Source organism: Triticum aestivum, chromosome 4B (assembly GCF_018294505.1).
Source record: "Triticum aestivum cultivar Chinese Spring chromosome 4B, IWGSC CS RefSeq v2.1, whole genome shotgun sequence".
NCBI lineage: Eukaryota > Viridiplantae > Streptophyta > Magnoliopsida > Poales > Poaceae > Triticum > Triticum aestivum.
The window spans coordinates 104,983,950-104,999,369 of record NC_057804.1 but is presented as its reverse complement, the minus strand read 5'-3'; positions in this window follow the sequence as shown (position 1 = coordinate 104,999,369).

Here is a 15,420-nt window from a genome sequence, read left to right as displayed (position 1 = left end):
AAGGAAACATAACCCATTACGTTGTCTTCCTTGTCCAACACCAACCTTTTAGCATGTCATATTTTAATGAGTGCTCACAATCATAAAAGATGTCCAAGATAGTATATTTATATGTGAAAACCTATCTTTCTTTATTACTTCCTATTAATTGCAACAATGACCAAAACTATGTTTGTCAACTCTCAACAACTTTTATTCATCATACTCTTTATATGTGAAGTCATTACTCTCCATAAGATCAATATGATCTTTTTATTTCTTTTTATTCTTTCTTTAATTCCCTCAAGATCATAGCAAGATAGCAAAACCCTCAACTGAAAACTACCCTTTATTATATATAACTCACAGACTCGATTACATGGATAGAGGTCAAAACAAAACTCAAAGCTAGATCGTACTAAAACTTTATTCTACTAGATCAAGATATAACCAAAAGGATCGAACTAAGAAAATGATAAAGATAGAAGTGTGATGGTGATATGATACCGGGGCACCTCCCCCATGCTTGGCAGTTGCTAAGGGGAGTGCCCATACCCATGTATTTATGTCTCTTTCTTCGGAAGTGGTGATGTGATATTCTTGGCGATGATGCCCCTTAGGAGATGATTCTCTTCCTCGAGCTTATTAACTTGCTGCTTGAGATCCATTATTTCCTTACGGAGTTTACCAGACGGCTAAAGCTCCTTTCACCCATGGATGTTGCATAGCTGCAGGAGAACAAGTAACACTCTTTTCATATTTTCATAAGAAAGAAATCTAGCATTGGGAGGAATGACCAAATTGGGAATTGCTGAGCTCTAAAGTTCCTCCAGCATGAATCTGGCTTGAAGACGAGAAGTCACTTCTTGATCCTCATCCATGGCATCCACCCTTTTCAAGTTGGCCTCTAAAAGGATCGAGAAGAGGTGTCTAGAGGGGGGGTGATTAGACCCTCAACAAGCAAAGATAGCAGTTTTTATGTTTTTCAAGTTAAGGTTGGAAATTAACACACTTTCAAGCATTCACAATACAATTCTAGCAAGCATGCAAAGAGTATATGAGAAGCGGAAAGTAAAGCATGCAACTTGCAAGAAAGTAAAGTGATGGGATTGGAGTGTGCAAACGCAATTGGAGACATGAAGATTTTTTGTGTGGTTCTGATAGGTGGTGCTATCATACATCCATGTTGGTGGAGACTTCAACCCATGAAGGCTAACGGTTGCGCGAGTCCACGGAGGCTCCACCCATGAAGGGTGCACGAAGAAGAAACCTTGTCTATCCCACTATGGCCATCACCCACGAGGGACTTGCCTCACTAGGGTAGATCTTCACGAAGTAGGCGATCTACTTGCCCTTACAAACTCCTTGGTTCAACTCCACAATCTTGACGGAGTCTCCCAAGTGACACCTAACCAATCTAGGAGACACCACTCTCCAAAAGGTAATAGATGGTGTGTTGATGATGAACTCCTTGCTCTTGTGCTTCAAATGATAGTCTCCCCAACACTCAACTCTCTCTCACAGATTTGGCTATGGTGGAAAGATGATTTGAGTGGAAAGCAACTTGGGGAAGGCTAGAGATCAAGATTCTTGTGGTTGGAATGGAATATCTTGGTCTCAACACATGAGTAGGTGGTTCTCTCTCAGAAAATGAGTGCTGAAGCATAGGCACGTTTTGATGGCTCTCCTCACAAATGAAGAGTGGGTGGAGGGGTATATATAGCCTCCACACAAAATCTAGCCGTTACACACAGATTCCCAAACTCGGTGAGATCGAATGGTGAAACTCGGTCAAACCGATTCAGGTCAAAATGTGAACGTTAGAGTTTTCGGTGGGACCGACAAGGTCAACTCGGTGGGACCGATGTGCAAGGGTTAGGGTAAAACCTCAACTCGGTTTGACCGATTACACAAACTCGGTGAGACCGATTTTGGTAATAAGCAAACAGAGGATTGGTCAAGCTAACTCGGTGGGACCGATCACATGAACTCGGTGGGTCCGATTTCAGTAATAGGCAATGAGAGGATTTGCAAGCCCATCTCGGTGAGACTGAGATACCATCGGTGAGACCAAAATGATTAGGGTTTGGCAATGGCTATGTCAAATGAACTCGGTGGCGCCGGATAGATCAAATCGGTGGGCCCGAGTTTGACTTTTAGGTTTAGGACATATGTGGATATGAGAAAGTGGTTGAGGGCTTTGGAGCATATCACTAAGCACTTTGAGCAAGTAAGCCATTAAGAAACACCTCATCCCCTTTTAATAGTATTGGCTTTCCTATGGAATCAATGTGATCTTGGATCACTAAAATGAAAATGTAGAGTCTTGAGCTTTTGCCAATGTTTGTCCTTAGCAACTTGAAGGGGTTCCACATCCCCTTGTCCATGCCACTCCAATGTTGAACTTATCTGAAATATACTAGATGAAAATATTAGTCCAACAAGAGATATGTTGACATTAATTACCAAAATCACCCAGGGAGCACTTGTGCTTTCAATCTCCCCCTTTTTGGTAGTAATTGATGACAACATACATCAAAGCTTTAGATAAGGATATGAAGAAAATAGCAAGTAAAGCTTTGGAAGGACATGCAACATGTATTAGCTCCCCCTACATGTATGCAATCATGTGATGATAGATCATAAGAGTATGAGAATGCATAAGCTTGATAGAGCAAGCAATGAGTTACATGTGTCTTGGCTATATGCATCAAAGCAAAATGGTGTAGATACTGGAAATATTCCTTCATGTTCATGAATCTCTCTTGCAAACAATATATACCACATCAAGAGATATTCATGCACATGAGTGTGATGCATATACTTACCGTGTGGTCTTGAACTAGCTTTGGAAGAGATGAACCTGAGTAAACAAGGTTAGATAACACAAGAACATCTACTAGACAGAGCAAGAATAGGATATCACAAGAATACCAAGATTGGGATGACATGTAGAGAGTGAGCACTAGGTACTCTATTTGGTCATAGATATATTCCCAAGAATAAAGATATGTAATGAATTTGAAAGATTTTCTTCCCTCAGGACAGAGCTCTCTCCCCCTGAATCTGACATTGGATAGTGGGAGAAGATAGGGAGATAAAATCAAAGCAAACAAGAAAACCAGATCAAAATAATCACAACACATATTATCATGTCATTCCCCTCTTGAAGACATGAGACAACTTTCCTCTTAAGAATAAGAAGCATCAGGAGGAGCTTTAGGAGTGCATTCTCTCTTATGTGATAAGCTTTGATGTGCTTTCTCTCCCCCTTTGACATCAATTTCCAAGTGGGACTTTTGGAGCATGAGTCAAGTAGGTTTGGTCCTTTCGTCACATTACAAAGCAACATATAATAGGATGCTGGTAGAGGACAAGTATCATTGAATGGAGCTGGAACCAATATGGAGGATGCAAGTGACACAATTTTTATCTCAGTATTGAAATTGGTAACACCGAGTTGTTGCTTTTGGTGGCCCCGAGATGGTTCAGTTTAGCAGAAGTAATCAGACCAGTGAGGCCGAGTTCAACCCAGAGAGAAAACAGTTGTCACCTCAGCTCACTTAGGCAAATAAGATCTCGCAAGGATATGCAAGGAATTAACTGAAGGATTTGCAATGAATTGGATGCAGGGAATGCAGAACAAAATAGAGAAAAGAAAAGAAAAGAAATCTAGATGAAGTTTTTTTGAAAGGGGAACTAGCATGCAAGAGACAAATGCAAGAACGCGGAGAAACAATAGAAAACTTCATATAGAATTGGTCGGCGACAATGTCACCTATGTTAGAGTATATTGACTTGGGAGTCAAGTGAAGACACTTGATCATAGGTCATACTCATCGTTTAAGCTCAAAATGGGTTTGCCATTTTTCGTTTAAGCATTTTGATGTATTCACATCTTGTTGAGTTGCTTTGACCCATGTCTTGGGGTAAAGCTTCTCTAAGATGGAATGACATACCTTGGTGGTGGTGATCTTGATCATGTAGTTGAACTTGTGTAGGATGCTTAAAGTTGATGTAGTTCATCAAGAGTTATGAGCACCACTTGGAGTTGGAGTTCATCTACCTACATGGGTTAGTCTTGCAAGGAAGAGCACTTGTGTATCCAAAATGGCAATCATGAAATTTGATATAAAGAAATTGTCAAAGGATATATTGAAAGGATTCGTGCTTCCTTGTCTTCAACCACCATATTGTAGAGACTTGGAGATGTAGAGATTGCTTAGAATGTGATTGAGTTGCAATCTCATAGAGTTGGGCTTATCCAAGTACCTACAAGGGTTAGATAACATGCAAGTGTACAAGTATATCCAAGACATATGATCATCATCATAAGAGAAATATCAAGGATTAGTCATAGTAAGTCTCATGCCTTGCATGCATCTAGATGAAGTTTCTACTCCAAATTCGAGGCATCATTGATGTTCAATTCACCTCTCAAGCGGCAAAACACTTTCTCATCAAGCAGTTTGGTGAATATATCTGCCAATTGCTTGTCGGTACAAACATGCTTAAGTTTGATATCTCCCTTAGCAACATCATCTCAAATGAAATGATGATGAACTTCAATATCCTTAGTTCGAGAATGTTGCACAGGATTATGAGCAATCTTAATAGCACTCTCATTGTCACAAAGCAATGGAACATGTTTCACATATATCCCATAATCTTTAAGAGTTTGGGCCATCCAAAGTAATTGAGCACAACATGAACCGGCGGCAATGTATTCCGCTTCAGCGATGGATAAGGATACCGCGTTTTGTTTCTTGGAGGACCAAGACACAAGAGAACTACCAAGAAATTGACAAGTACCCGAAGTGGACTTTCTATCAACCTTGTCACTGGCATAGTCCAAATCGGAGTAGCCAACAAGATCAAAAGAAGACCTATTAGGATACCAAATGCCAAAATTTGATGTATGAATTAAGTATCTCACTATCCTTTTCACAGCCTTAAGATGACATTCTTTGGGGGGCGCTTGATATCGTGCACACATGCACACACTTAGCATGATATCAGGTCAGGAGGCACACAGATATAACAATGATCCATTCATAGAGCGGTAAACCATTTGGTTAGGGCTGGAAAAAATGCTCGAAGCTCGCGAGCTAAACGAGTAGCCCGTGACTCGACTCGAATCAACTCGAGCTTGAAGAATAATGAGTCGAGCCGAGTTTTAGTTTAAGATCGTTTATAGGCCAAGTTAAACGAGCCAATCTCACGAGTACTCGTGTAACTCGTTAGGCTCGGTACAAAATATCAGCCACTCCCAATATAAAAAAGATCATTTTTATGTTCATATCTTTAACGAGCTTAACAAGCTAAATGAGCCAGCTCGCGAGTTATACGAGTCGAGCCAATCTTGGGTTTGACCTCGTTATAGTAACGAGTCGAGTCGAGCTAGCTTGTTAACAAAACAAGCTCCAGCGAGTCGAGCCGAGCTGGCTCAACTCGGCTTGAATTCCAGCCCTACTTTTAGTCAACCAGTTCGCCATCCTTAGTCAAGTCAAGATGTCCACTAGTAGGCATGGGGGTATTCATACCTTTGCATTCTTGCATGTTGAACTTCTTGAATAAGTCCTTGGTATACTTTGTTTGAGAGATAAAGGTTCCCTCCTTAGTTTGCTTGATTTGTAAACCAAGAAAGAAGTTGAGTTCACTCATCATAGACATCTCAAACTTCTCCGACATTAGCTTTCCAAACTTTTCACTAAAATGAGGGTTAGTTGAACCAAATATGATATCATCAACATAAATTTGGCACACAAATAATTCTCCATTAACCCTTTTAGTAAAGAGTGTAGAATCAATTTTACCAATTTCAAACCCTTTTTCAAGAAGAAACTTAGTCAAGCATTTATACCAAGCTCTAGGAGCTTGTTTAAGACCATAAAGAGCTTTGTGAAGTTTGTAAACATGGTCGGGTTTCTTGGGATTAACAAAGTCGGGAGGTTGTTTAACATAACTTCCTCCTCAATTTCACCATTTAGAAAAGCACTTTTGATGTCCATTTGATATAAGGTAATGTCATGATGATTAGCATAAGCAAGTAAGATGCGAATGGACTCAAGTCTAGCAATGTGGGCATATGTCTCACCATAGTCCATACCTTCGACTTGAGTGTAGCCTTGAGCAATGAGACGAGCCTTGTTGCGTACAACTTGTCCATCTTCATCTTGCTTGTTCCGAAACACCCATTTGGTTCCAATGACATTGTGCTTCTCATCGGGCTTTTCAACCAACATCCACACTTGGTTCCTCTCAAAGTTGTGTAGCTCTTCATGCATGGCATTTGTCCAATCCGGATCTTCCAGCGCTTCTTCAACCTTCATAGGTTCAATGCTGGAAATGAATGAGTAATGTTCACAAAAGTTAGCCAAACGAGTTTTAGAGCGAGTAATTCTCCCGGTTTGAATGTCATCAAAGATTCATTCGATGGGATGAACTCTTGAGACTCTTTCTCGGACTCATGAGAGCTTTTGTTTGGGTCAGGGTGGTACATCCTCTTCATTGTCTTGATCTTCCTCTTGTCTTTCTTTGTTGTTGTTGGCGTTGTTGTTCTCCTGTGGAGGTGGAGAAGGAGGTCATCGAGGTTTGTCCTGTTGTACATCCTCGTTTTCATTATCTTGATGTGTCCCACTAGTGGATGCCTCCAAGTCAACTTGTCGTTCACCTTGGCGTGATGTTGAGGCCTTGGACGGACGAGGTACTCTCCTTCACCTCCGTTGGGCAAATCTTGTCGATAGACAAGTCTTGTATAGCTTCCGAAGGATCTTTGTCACCTACATCAATGGGCAATTGCTCTACTTGCGAGCCGTTAGATTCATCAAACTACACATCTACCGTCTCTTCAACCTTTCGGGTGAAATTGTTGTAGACACGATAAGTGTGAGAGTTTGAGCTATAATCGAGTAAGAAACCTTCATGAGATTTAGGAGCAAATTTCGAATGACGATGCTTATCAAGAATGTAGCACTTTGAGCCGAATACCCGGAAGTATCCAACTTGGGGTTTGTTACCGGTGAGAAGCTCATATGCCGTCTTGCCGAGTAGCTTGTGAACATATAGACGATTTGTTGCATGACAAGCTGTCTCAACCGCTTCCGCCCAAAAGTATTTTGGCGTCTTGTACTCATCGAGCATCGTTCTCGCCATTTCGATGAGCGTCCGGTTCTTCCTCTCAACAACTCCATTTTGTTAAGGTGTGTACGTAGCCGAGAACTCATGTGAAATCCCTTCTTCATCAAGAAAGGTGTCCACATTGGTGTTCTTGAACTCCGTTCCGTTGTCGCTGCGAACCTTCTTGATCTTCACTTCAAATTGGTTTTGGGCCTTCCTAGCGAATGATGACCCACGAGTATAGGGGATCAATTGTAGCTCTTTTCGATAAGTAAGAGTGTCGAACCCAACGAGGAGAAGAAGGAAATGACAAGTAGTTTTCAGTAAGGTAATGTGTGCAAGTGCTGAAACTGTAAGTAGCGAGTAGTTTGATAGCAAGATAATTTGTAAAAAGCAAGTAACGATAGTAACAAATAGTATGCAGCAAGGTAGCCCAATCCTTTTTAGACAAAGAACATGCCAAAATGGTCTCTTATAACAAGCAAAGCATTCTTGAGGGTACACGGGAATTTCATCTAGTCACTTTCATCATGTTGGTTTGATTTATGTTCGCTACTTTGATAATTTGATATGTGGGTGGACCGGTGCTTAGGTATTGTTCTTACTTGGACAAACCTCCTACTTATGATTAACCCTCACGCAAGCATCCGCAACTACGAGAAAAGTATTAAGAATAAATTCTAACCATAGCATTAAACTCTAGGATCCAATCGGTCCCTTACGGAATAGTGCATAAATTGGGGTTTAAGTTTTTGTCACTCTCGCAACCCACCATCTATTTACTACTCCATAATGCATTCCCTTAGGCCCAAATATGGTGAAGTGTCATGTAGTCGACTTTCACATGACACCACTAAGATAATGACAACATGCATACCATAAAAATATCGAACACATATCAAGTTCACATGATTACTTGCAACATGATTTCTCTCGTGACCTCAAGAACAAAAGTAACTACTCACAAATTATAAACATGCTCAAGATTAGAGGGGTATTGAATACCATAATGGATCTGAACATATAATCTTCCACCAAATAAACCATATAGTAATCAACTATAAGATGTAATCAACACTACTAGTCACCCACGGGCACCAATCTATAGTTTTGATACAAAGATTGAACACAAGAGATGAACTAGGGTTTGAGAGGATTTGGTGTTGTGAATATGTTGATGAAGATGGCCCTCCCCAAGATGGGAGAGTTGTTGGTGATGATGATGACGATGATTTCCCCCTCCGGGAGGGAAGTTCCCCCGACAGAATCGCTTTGCTAGAGAGCAAAAGTGTTCCTGCCCAAGTTCCGCCTCGAGGTGGCGGCGCTTTGCCCCTAATGTCATATCCTTATATTTTTTCTAGGTCAAAATGGCTTATATACCAAAAGATGGGCACCGGAGGTGGGCCGAGGAGGGCACGAGCCACCAGGGTGCGCCTGGTCTCCCTGGCGCGCCCAGGTGGGTTGTGCCCACCGGTGGGCCCCCTCTGGTAGATGTTTGCTCCAATATTTCTTAAATATTCCATAAAAAATTCTCCGTGGAGGTTCAACTTGTTTGGAGTTGTGCAGAATAGGTAGCCTGACGTAGCTTTTTTAGGTCCGGATTTCTAGCTGCCAGAATTCTCCCTCTTGGTGTGTACCTTGCAAATTATGAGAGAAAAGGCATTAGAATTACTCCAAAAAGCATTATTATGGATAAAAACATTATAAATAACAGTAAGAAAGCATGATGCAAAATGGACGTATCAACTCCCCCAAGCTTAGACCTCGCTTGTCCTCAAGCGAAAGCCGAAATCGAAAAACATGTCCACATGCTTTGAGAGAGAGGTATCGATAAAAACAAAAATACGGACATAGAAGCATCATGTTGATTATTATAATGGCAACAAAATTGAACATAGGACTTTTATCATTGAACTTGCATCATATAGTTCCCATGAATAAGTAACAGTTCATCACATAATCAAAGTATAAAGCAAAAACTCTATTAAAAACCAACAAACTATGTTCTCAGTCAACTTTGCAACTACAATTCATCATCTTTTCAGGAAGAGTCACTTGTCGGAGCCTTTTAGCAAGTCCACATACTCAACCATCATATAGTATTCCATGACTGCTAACACTCACCTCGTACCCATGAGCAAAACGTTTCAACTAGACACCTAGAAAGATAGGGGCTTATTGTAGCGACCAGACCTCAAAGAGTCTGATCTCTGTGCTCAGTGTCATCCCTAGATCAGTAATGCTGACACCACACAGTACTTGGAGGATTTATAACAGAGTAGCAATCACACACTTATTACATCGAATGTCTCAAAAGAGAACTTATTGAAATAAATATGGCTTAAGGCCATCTAAAATCGATAACAGCAGAAGACTTGGAAGATAAGCGAGTCAATCAACTCCAACGGCATCACTGAGTATAGAACCACGACCTAAAAGCACCTTACTCGTCGTCTGAAAAGTGTGCAACATGAAACGTTGCAGCCTGAAAACGGGTCTAGAATATGCTGGCAATGTAACACATAGAGGATAACAATGGATTAAGCTATACTACATGCATATTTGGCTGGTGGAAAAGCTCTATGGTTACAGTTTTGCATAAAGCCAATTTTTCCCTACTGCAAAGGAATAAATTTATTTAACTATCATGGTGGTTGTTAAACATTGAGAATGGTTGACAGCATTCTCAATCCCAATTAAAAGTACTCATTAAACCCAACAATATTAAAATTAGAGTAACATGATGAGATTCACATGATATCCAGGTACTAGATACTCAAAACGTCCATAACCGGGGACACGGCTAACCATGATTAGTTTATACACTCTGCAGAGGTTTGCGCACTTTTCCCCACAAGACTCGATCGCCTCTGTTTGATTCCTCGCACTACATGATGTTTGAGAAACGGATGACCGAGACATTGTCTTTCGGAAGCACTAGCACCTTACATGTGGGTAGACCGGTACACCTACTTTCCCCTACATCTGCTAGTCTACCCGTAAGAGTTCGCACAACTTAGTCAACTATGCTAGAGCCCATAATGGCTTGTGGCTGCACACGTAAGTTTCTAGTTTGAATAATCTCATGATCCCTTTGAGCCTGGCTGGCGGTCCGAAGAAATACAGGAAAGTCCTGATAGAAACCAAGTGCCTCAATCCACCCAGATGTGTGTTTAAGTTGCCACCTTAAATAAACCATTAATTTAACAATCTCACATCTGTCATGGATACACTCACCCAATCCACGTCTACTAGCATAGCATGGCATAATAAGCAAACGTAGAAGTAACTCCCAGGGGTTTGAAAATAAAATAGGTAATAGGTACTACCTCATCTACTTCCCATCTTACAATTTAATTAGATCCTAATCATGCAATTGTTTGAGGATTGGTCTAATGCATAAAAACTGGGTATGAGAAAAAGTATGATCGAAGTGTTACTTGCCTTGTTGATGATCCGCGAAACCTAGAGACTCGAAGTAACAGGCGGCGCACTCCGGGTATTCATCGCAGACAAACAAACAAACAAACATACAATAAGTACTCATCTAATGCACAAGTAAAACTCAAATAAAAGATCTAACCTGAAAAGTTCAACTTAAGAACTCCGGTTTGCAAAAAGAACCAAATCAAACAAAGCAACGAAAGTCAAACGACGAAAGAAAACAGCTTCGTTTTACTAATCTGGATCTAAGTCAAATTTACAGAAGCAAAAACTTGTTTAAGTTGTTATTGGAAGAGGGTTTCGAGACGAAACTCCAGGCGCTTGAATCGCCTGATTCCGATAAACGAGCGAAAAAGTTATACTAAACAAAAATCGGATCAGGAATCACGATCAGAAAAATCGCGGATTAAATCGAGAAAAAGAAAAACGACGAACGGCAGCTGACAACGAACGTTCGTTGAACTAAACAGATCTGACGAGTACGTTCGTTTAAACGAACGACAACGACGAACGCTCGCTAATTAAACTAAACCGAAAAAAAAGATCTAATAATAAAAAAACCGAATTAAAAAAAACGAAAAAATAAACCGACGGAAAAACCGATCGGTTTTCTAAAAAAAACGGCACGGAAGTCGAGGCGGCGGCGAACCTCGGCGAGCGCTGCGGCGGCGGCGTCGGCGGGTCCGGCTGGCTCGGCGGCGGGGCGGCGGCGCGCGGCTGCGGCGGGGCGCGCGCGGCTGGCGGCGGCGGATCGGGCTGGGGCGGCGGCTAGGTTTGGGGCGGCTGGGCCTCCCCGGCTTATAAAGCCCCCGGGCCGGGAGTCCTAGGCGGACACGGCCCAGTAGGTCGGTTACGCGTTTTTTTAAATAATTCCGCGCAGAAGAAAAATAAAAAGAAATACTAAACGGACTCCAAAAATCCCGAAATAAATTTTCCCCGGCTTCTAAAATCAAGCCGGACAAGAAGAACATTTATTTGGGGCCTAAATGCAATTTTGAAAAACGCGCATTTTTCCTAAATCCAAATAAAAGGGCGAAAAACTCCAAAATAAATCTTATTTGATTTTTTTATTAAATCTTCATTATTTCTTTATTTTGGGAAAGTCATTTTATTCCCTCTCTGAATTTTTGGTAGTAGAAATAATTGAAGATAAAATAAATAAAATCAATGATCCTATTTTCAAAATTTGAGAAAAACTCAAATAAGAAAATAACGAAATCCCCAACTCTCTCCGTGGGTCCTTGAGTTGCATAGAATTTCTAGGATCGAGCCAACAATGCAACAAAAATATGATATGCAATGATGATCTATGTATAACATTCCAAATTGAAAATTTGGGATGTTACAAACCTACCCCCCTTAAGATGAATCTCGCCCTCGAGATTCGGGTTGGCTAGCAAATAGGTGAGGGTGGTCCTTGAGCAGATCTTCCTCTTACTCCCAGGTGGCTTCCTCCTCGGTGTGGTGGCTCCACTGAACTTTGCAAAACTTGATAACCTTATTGCGGGTAACTCGACTGGCATAATCCAGAATTCTAACTGGTTTCTCTTCATAAGTCAAATCATCCTTCAACTGAATTGCTTCCAGTGGCACTGTATCTCTCAGTGGTATATCAGCCATCTCTGCGTGACACTTCTTCAACTGAGAAACATGGAACACATCGTGAACTCCTGACAATCCCTCAGGTAATTCCAACTTGTACGCTACTTCTCCCATGCGTTCCAAAACTTTGTATGGACCCACAAAACATGGCGCTAACTTCCCTTTAACTCCAAAACGCTTAACTCCTCGAAGTGGAGATACTCGAAGATAAACTCTGTCTCCGACTTCGTGTTCTGTCTCCTTGCGTTTCGAATCTGCATAACTCTTCTGTCTTGACTGAGCTACCTTGAGCCTGTCGCGGATCAATTTTACCTTCTGTTCAGACTCCTTAATCAAATCCGGTCCAAACAACTGGCGGTCTCCCACCTCATCCCACAACAACGGGGTTCTGCACCTCCTTCCGTACAGGGCTTCGAAAGGGGCCATCTTCAAACTGGATTGATAACTATTGTTGTAAGAAAACTCCGCGTATGGCAAGTTGTCATCCCAACTTGATCCATAATCCAAAACACAAGCTCTAAGCATATCCTCCAAAATCTGATTGACTCTCTCGGTCTGTCCATCTGTCTGTGGATGGAATGTTGTGCTAAACTCCAGCCTGGTTCCCAATGTTTCGTGCAACTGCTTCCAGAACTTTGAGGTGAATTGGGTTCCTCTATCTGATACGATACTCCTCGGAACTCCATGCAAACATACAATCCTTGTCATGTATATCTTAGCCAATTTGGCACCGCTGTAGGTAGTCTTTACTGGGATGAAATGAGCTACCTTTGTCAAACGATCGACTACAACCCAAATTGAGTCATAGCCTGAACGAGTCCTGGGCAATCCCGTGATGAAATCCATGCCTAGTTTGCCCCACTTCCATTAGGGTATAGGCAATGGCTGCAAAAATCCGGCTGGCTTCTGGTGTTCTACTTTCACCCTCTCACATACATCACAAACTGCTACATACTCTGCAATATCCTTCTTCATTCCGGTCCACCAGAAAGTTTCCTTCAAATCCAAATACATCTTGGTATTTCCGGGGTGAATCGAATATGGTGAATCATGTGCCTCTTGCAGAATCAACTTCCTGATCTCCAGGTCATTGGGCACATAAACACGGTCCTCAAATCATAGGGTATCGTACTCACCCTCACGAAATCCCTTAGCCTTCCCTTCGCTAATTTTCTCCTTTATAGAGGCAACTTCTTTATCTGTCTTTTGAGCTTCTCTGATTTTATCCATCAACGTAGACTGAATCTCCATTGCTGCTACATAGCCTCTCGGAACTATTTCCAAACATAGATCATGAAGATCCTCGGCTAACTCCTTGGGTATTCCTCCCATCATTAGTGTATTGACGTGGCTCTTATGGCTCAACGCGTCTGCTACAACGTTAGCCTTCCCGGGGTGATAATGCAATCTCATATCATAATCCTTAATAAGCTCCAACCATCTCCTCTGCCTGAGATTTAACTCCTTCTGCGTGAAGATGTACTTCAAACTCTTGTGATCCGTGTACACCTCACAATGATTCCCAATGAGAAAATGTCTCCACGTTTTCAGTGCATGCACTACGGCTGCTAACTCCAAATCAAGAGTAGCATAATTCAACTCATGAGGCTTAAGCTATCGTGAAGCATACGAAACAACTCTTCCCTCCTGCATAAGCACTGCTCCAAGTCCTTGACATGAAGCGTCGCAATACACTTCATAATCCTTAGTATGATCTGGCAGAATTAATACTGGTGAGGTAACCAAATGTTTCTTCAATTCCTGGAAACTAGCCTCACACTCCTCAGTCCAAATGAACTTAGTATCCTTCTTCAACAACTCTGTCATAGGCTTCGCAATCTTGGAGAAATTTTCAATAAATCTCCGGTAGTATCCTGCGAGTCCAAGGAAACTCCGGATTTCTCCAACTGTTGTTGGTGCTTCCCAGTTTGTCACAGTGACAACTTTAGTGGGGTCTACTGTGATACCTTCTTCGGATATAACATGTCCGAGAAATCCAACTTCTTTCAACCAAAACTCACACTTGCTGAACTTGGCGTATAGCTGATGTTCTCTGAGCTTCTCGAGTACCATACGCAAGTGTTCCTTATGTTCCTCTTCATTCTTCGAGTAAACCAAAATATCATCAATGAACACCATGACGAACTTATCCAAAAACTCCATAAACACCTTGTTCATCATGTTCATAAAATAGGCTGGGGCGTTAGTCAGACCAAATGACATAACGGTATACTCATACATCCCATACCTGGTGGTAAAAGCCGTCTTCGGTATATCTTGCTCCCGAATCTTCAACTGATGGTATCCTGATCGCAAATCGATCTTGGAAAACACCTTAGCTCCTTGCAACCGATCAAATAGATCATTGATCATTGGTAGTGGGTACTTGTTCTTGATTGTTACTTCATTCAATCCGCGATAATCAACAATCATTCTTAATGATCCATCCTTCTTCTCCACCAGAAGTACTGGCGATCCCCAAGGCGAAGAACTTGGGCGAATAAAACCTTTGTCCAATAGCTCCTTAATATGCTTCTTAATTTCCTCCAAATCTTGGGCTGGCATCCTGTACGGTCTCTTGGATATAGGCCCCGTGCCTGGCAGTAGTTCAATTAAGAACTCAATGTCTTTATCCGGTGGCATGCCTGGCAACTCTTCTGGAAATACATCGGGGAAATCCTTTACCACTGGTACTTCCTCCTGCACAACTCCTGATAAGGAATTTACATGTGCTCTCCTCGGCTCATGCCGTGATACATACTTGATTCTTATTCCTTCTGGTGTCGTAAGAAAAATTGTCTTGCTGGCGCAATCAATGTTTCCTCCATACATCGACAGCCAATCCATACCAAGAATTACATCCAAACCTTGGGATTCCAATATAATTAAATCCGTTGGGAAAACATGCCTTCCTATTCTTAATGGCACCTGAAAGCATCCTTGACTGACCATAAACTCAGCTCCCGGTGAACTTACTAGCATGGGTGTCTTAAGAGTCTTAGGGGGCAGGCTAAACTTATCCACAAATCCCTTTGATATGTATGAATGTGATGCACCAGTATCGAAAAGAACAACTGCAGTAAATGCCTTAACCAAAAACTTACCTATTACTGTGTCTGGCTGAGATTCAACCTCCTCCACGGTAACGTGGTTCACTTGCCCCATGTTGAAAGGGTTCGGCTTCTTTCCTGAGCTTCCATTGCCATTTCCATTTTGGGCTTCCGGGCAGTCATTTGCATAATGCCCCGTCTTACGGCACTTATAACAAGTGATATG